General features: G+C 41.2%; 1 non-coding gene across 1 annotated transcript; it reads left to right on the forward strand.

Annotated features, from left to right (window-relative positions):
* Window positions 1-431: 431 nt before the first annotated feature.
* On the forward strand, window positions 432-538 carry LOC141640112 (small nucleolar RNA R71). The gene has a single exon (XR_012542858.1). It is a non-coding gene; the product is annotated as a small nucleolar RNA R71 (small nucleolar RNA).
* The last annotated feature ends 5,774 nt before the right edge of the window (window positions 539-6,312 follow it).

A 6,312-nucleotide genomic window follows, 5' to 3' on the forward strand; every position in this document is an offset into this window, starting at 1 on the left:
TGGGGTGGATGTTCGGCTCGTAATAAGTGTTGTTCTGCCTGTAATGTTGAAAGGCAGCACAAGACTCATAGGAGTTGGGATAATGATCTGAAACATGTCCCTCTCCTCCACATCTTCTACAGACGAAAGGACCGTCTGTCACAGCATTCACATGATACATCCCCCCTTTGGAAGCTCCTCCCAACTCATATTTGTCAAATGTCGCAGTAAGAGCTTCTAGTGCAGCTACAAAAGAAGATTCAGCAGCTCTTCTTTGATTGCCTCTGGAGTTCCCATATTCAGCCTTATGGGTGGCCAAATCATCAATGATCTTCCACCCCTTAGTCTCTCCCGTGTTCTCAGCAAATCGGCCATTGGCTGCAGCATCCAAAATAACTCTGTGATCGTCGTACAACCCATTATAGAACTGATTGCAAAGACTCCATTTTTCGAACCCATGGTGCGGGATGGTTCGCACCAGCTTCTTGAAACGGACCCATGCTTCGTGGAAGTTCTCATCAGGCCCTTGTTTAAAGCTCGTGATCTGAGCTCTAATGGCAATAGTCTTCGATGCAGAAAAGTACTTCTTGTAAAATGCTAAAGCCAGTGAATTTCAGTCTGTTATCCCATGAGCAGCCCGGTCCAGATCCCTATACCACTCCCTTGCATCATCGCGGAGTGAGAATATAAACATAGTTTCTTTTATCTGGTCCTGGGTCACACCGGTCGGCGGGGGTATAGAGCAGCAATAATCAATAAAAATCTCCATATGCTTAGCTGCATCTTCAGTTGCAGCTCCCCCGAATTGGTTTCTTTCAACCAAGTTGATATAAGCAGGCTTAGGTTTGAATTTTCTTGCCCCCCTGGTAGTACAAATCCCTTATAGAGATCTGCAGCTGTCGGCTCTAAATGACTGGTAATAGTTGCTTCTTCGGCCATAACTGGAAAATCCGGAGATGTGACGATTTCGGCTGAAGAAGTGGAAACAGGAGAAGAATGTGGATCCTCCTCAAATAGCTCGTTCTCAAAGTAATTTGACAGAGTACTCAGCTCTTCCTCTGTCGGCAATACCCTTTGTGATCGCCTCAACTCGCGCAGAGATTTCTCAAGCTCAAGATTATAAGGCAATAATTCACCGCCCTGTGACCTGCGCATAAGAGGAAACTACAAACAGGAAATAAGAATAGTCTAAGGAACGAATGTCCCTTAAACTGAAAAGGACTAAAATAAAACAACAAATAAATTAAACAATTGCCTCCCCGGCAACGGCGCCAAAATTTGACACGGCTATCGCAACCCTATCAAAGATAAAACCTAACGGTCTCAACTAAAATGTAGCAGAGGCAGTCGAGTATCGAATCCACAGGGAGGTAATGTAATTATCAACTGTCTAATTCTAGTCCTAAAGTAACAATTGGGGGGTTTGTTGAATTGATTTCTAAACTACGAGATTAAAGGGAAAGAGAAATAAAAGCAAGAAAAATAAGACAAGAAAATCAGGTTAAACTATCAAGAAGAGAGGGACATGTCGGGAATTCGGTTCACTACGGTACTCTTGGGATCATTTATATAATTCTTGAGGGAGGTCAATTGTATAAATGCTTGAGTCTTCGCTTATAACCGTTATGCATTAAGACTTAAAATCATAACGATGCATATGCTTATTATTTTTATTCTTCTTTTCGCAGTGTAGAATACGTTTATTTTGATAATACTATTACAACAAATGGCTGAAAATAACGAAATACCAATGCCAAGTGCCACACTTGGACGCGAGTCCTGGCTTAAAGTTTTTATGGACAACATGAATCAGTTCACACGACTGAAGAATGATGGGTCCAACATTGCGGACTGGGAGGCAGCACTACGGAATGCTGCCATTGCTGACGGTAAGCTCAAGTACTTAACTGAGCCAATACCGGTAAACCCAGGCCCCAATGCAGGAGTTAACGAGTCACTTGCTTATAGTGATTTCGTCATGGAAGCAGGTGCGATAAAGAATGTACTCATCTTTGCAATGGAAACCAATTTGCAGAGACGCTTCATTGCCGAAGGTGCAAACAAGATTTTCCCCACGCTCACTAACGAGTTCTCAAAAGCACCGAGAATCGTTACTTATGAGCATACCTGTCGCTTCTTTGATGCGAAACTCCAAAAGGGCCAATGACACGGCTATCGCAACCCTATCAAAGATAAAACCTAACGGTCTCAACTAAAATGTAGCAGAGGCAGTCGAGTATCGAATCCACAGGGAGGTAATGTAATTATCAACTGTCTAATTCTAGTGCTAAAGTAACAATTGTGGGGTTTTGTTGAATTGATTTCTAAACTACGAGATTAAAGGGAAAGAGAAATAAAAGCAAGAAAAATAAGACAAGAAAATCGGGTTAAACTATCAAGAAGAGAGGGACATGTCGGGAATTCGGTTCACTACGGTAGTCCAAAGAACTCATTTGTAAATGATTGATTTAACGAATGTGAGACGGATGTTGAAAGGTCTTTTCGGTCCACTTTCTATCCTAAAATACCACTAACTTAACTTTCATCCTCATTAGGGTAGTCTACTGTTTATAGCAGGCCTATTTAGTCCAATCTTTCGATCCAGGATTAATTTTAGCCAGATTAAAGGGTGACATAGAAGCGTGCACTCAACTAGGTCGAATAAATACAATTAAATTGCTATAGTGACAGAGTCTCGTGATTAATTCGTCTAATTCATTTACTACATCGTCACATTTCTACCGCAGATCCCCTAATCCCGACATGAAAGGGATTTAGCTACTCATATTACTAATTAAACTATCAGCAAATAATTTTCAAAGAAAGTAAACATAATAAAAGAACAATTAAAAAGCATAAAAGTAAATTAGGGCAAAAGGAATAATGAGACAAACAAGAAATTAAAGCAACAAAAGATTAATTATTATTAAAGGAAGAGAAAGGAATTACAATCCAAGCGATTCCGGCGTAAAGAACACAAAATCCGAGTAAAAGCAATCCCGAAATAAGGTTACAGTGAAGAGGAATAAAGCTACGTAACAAGTTTACAGTAGAGAGTTTTCTAATCTGAAAGATGGGTAAAAAAGATGCCTAATAACCTAGTTAACATAGGTTTAAATAGAAAAGTAACTAAAATTCTCGAAATAAAACATCACACGGGCTGTTTAAAGCCCACAGTCCACGAAACCACTCGATCGAGTGGATTAAAACCACTCGATCGAGTAAATCCTCACCAAAAACTGCTCGATCGACCAGAAAGTCACTCGATCGAGTAGTTGGTCTTTCTGCAAGCTAAGGGTCGAGCAGTAAACTGCTCGATCGAGCACTCTGGAGTGTAGAAACCACTCGATCGAGTGGAAAAACTGCTCGATCGAGTGCTTCATCTTCATTTCAGCTCACGTCTCCGCCCAAGTGCCTCGTAATGCGTGCCACGATGCTTCCAAATGCAGTATCTCACTCTGGAACAAACCCGTCTCCTCTAAATGCATGCAAAAAGGACGAAAAAGGGTACGGTTCTACTACTTTCGCGTTCATTTCTACAAAATGGACAAAACGAACCAAAGTAGCCAATTCGGGGCAAAATACCATAAAAATAGTATAAATATGCATAGAAATACGTGCTGAAATAGGCTAAAAAGATTATACATTAGGCACGTATCAGCCAACCGGTTAGCCCACACATTCTTAACATGATTGAGAATGTCGAGAAATTGGAGGCACTTGATCGCAAAATCAGTGAGAGCATAGTCATTGACCGAATACTTCATTCTCTTCATGATGGTTTTGCCCTTTTCAGGGCGAACTACTACATGAATGACTTGAAGAAAAGTCCTCGTGAGCTACACTCACTTCTCGTACAGACCGAGAAGGATATGAAATTGAGTGGGAGCATGAAGCAGGATGTTCTCACGATTTCCAACAAGAATAAAGGTAAGGGCAAAGCTCCAGGCGACCTAACTGTAGGTAAGCCAAAGTTTAAGAAGCCAGGAAATGGTAAGAGTGGGCCTGGTGAGACTAGTGGCTCACATGGCAAGGCAAACAGCAAGGGCGGTGACATTGAATGCCACCATTGTCACAAGACTGGACATTGGAGGAGGAATTGTCCCGTGTACCGTGAGGACATAAAAGCAGGCCGCGTCGTTCCTGTTGGTATGTCATCTTATATTCATATGATTGAGATTAACCATGCAAGTTTCGGAACTTGGGTACTTGATACTGGTTGTGGTTCTCATCTGTGTAATCATTTGTAGGGCCTAATAAACATCACACCTCTCGGAAAGGGTGATGTGGACGTGCGAGTCGGGAATGGAGCTAGAGTTTCTGCAGTCTCGAAGGGAACATATGTAATCCAACTCCCTAGTGGTTTTGAGTTATTTTTAAATAACTGTTACTATGTACCCAGTTTGTCTAAGAACATTATTTCTGTTTCCGTACTTGATAAGGACGGTTTTTCATTTTTAATAAACAATAATAGCTGTATTTTCTCTTTCAATGAAATGATTTATGGCAAAGTAGTTTCCATGAATGGAATTTATATCTTAGATCAAACCACGGAAATATTACAAGTGAATAATAAGAAGTTAAAGGTTGGTGACAAAGATCAAACCTATCTATGGCATTGTCGAATGGGACACATAAATGAAAAACGTGTAAAGAAACTCGTCGATAATGGGACTATTCCCGCATTCAATTTTTCTACATATGGCACGTGTGAATCATGTCTCATTGGCAAAATGACTCGAATTTCCTTCAAAGGTGTTGGAATGCGCGCTAGTGACCTATTAGGTCTCATACATACTGATGTTTGTGGACCTATATCAATTACCGCTAGAGATGGCTATAGATATTTTATCACTTTCACGGACGATTTGAGTAGATACGGATATGTCTACTTAATGAAGCATAAAAGTGAGTCCTTTGAGAAATTCAAGGAATACCGGAACAAGGTTGAGAACCAACTGGGTAGAAAAGTTAAAGCACTTCGTTCAGATCGGGGTGGCGAATATCTTTCAAATGAGTTTGATCAACACCTTAAAGACTTTGGAATCATTTTACAGTTAACTCCACCTGGAACACCTCAATTGAATGGTGTGTCCGAACGGAGAAATCGAACCTTACTTGATATGGTTCGATCCATGATGAGTCACACGGTAGTACCTGATTCATTATGGGGTTTTGCTCTTTTATTAGCTGCTCTTATACTTAACCGAAGTCCGACTAAAGCTGTCAACAAGACTCCATATGAAATGTGGAGGGGAACGGTCCCCAACTTGTCCTTTATTCGGGTTTGAGGCTGCGAGGCTTATGTCAAGTGGAGACACGAGGATAAGCTCGGCCCGCGATCGGTGAAAACATACATTATTGGTTATCCAAAAGGAATGTCTGGTCATTACTTTTATTCGCCTACCGAACATCGAGTTTTTGTTGTGGCTAGTGCGATGTTCTTAGAGAAAGAATTTCTCGAGAACAAGACAAGTAATAGAACCTTCGAGCTGTTGGAGATTCCAGAACCAGCAACCGAGGAACAGATGGAGGAAGTTGTTCCTCCAACTGATGATACGGTTAATATTCCTGAGGAACCTAGGAGGTCGGGTAGAGTCTCTAATCCTCCAGACAGATATATTGGTATGGTCGAGGAGAATGACGTTTTGCTCCTGGAGAGTAATGAACCCGCTACCTATAAAGGTGCTATGGCCTGTTCCGACTCAAAGCTATGGCTCGAAGCCATGCAATCCGAGATGGACTCCATGTATGAGAATGACGTATGGGATCTTGTTGATTTACCTAATAAGGTAAAACCTCTACAGTGCAAATGGCTTTACAAAATAAAGCATTCTGTAGACGCGCAACCAGATACCTATAAGGCACGACTAGTGGCAAAAGGTTTCACTCAAGTGCACGGATTGCATTATGATGAAAATTTTGCACCTGTAGTCATGCTACGTTCCATTCGGATAATCTTTGCGATTGCCGCTTTTCATGACTATGAAATTTGGCAAATGGATGTGAAAACCGCCTTCTTAAACGGTTATTTGGAGGAAGAGTTTTACATGGTGCAACCCGAAGGTTTCATAGATCCTGAACATCCTAAGAAAGTATGCAAGCTTAAGCGTTCCATTTATGGACTTAAGCAAGCTTCTCGGAGTTGGAATCATCGTTTCGACCAGGTGATAAAAGAGTATGGTTTCACTCGATCGGTCAAGGAACCATGCTTATATATCAAGTCGAGTGGGAGCAAGATTGTATTCTTGATATTGTATGTCGATGACATACTCTTGATTGGGAATGACATTCCTCTCTTATCTTCGGTTAAAGGATGGTTGAAGAACCATT

This window comes from Silene latifolia, unplaced genomic scaffold (genome assembly GCF_048544455.1).
Source record: "Silene latifolia isolate original U9 population unplaced genomic scaffold, ASM4854445v1 scaffold_70, whole genome shotgun sequence".
Lineage (NCBI taxonomy): Eukaryota > Viridiplantae > Streptophyta > Magnoliopsida > Caryophyllales > Caryophyllaceae > Silene > Silene latifolia.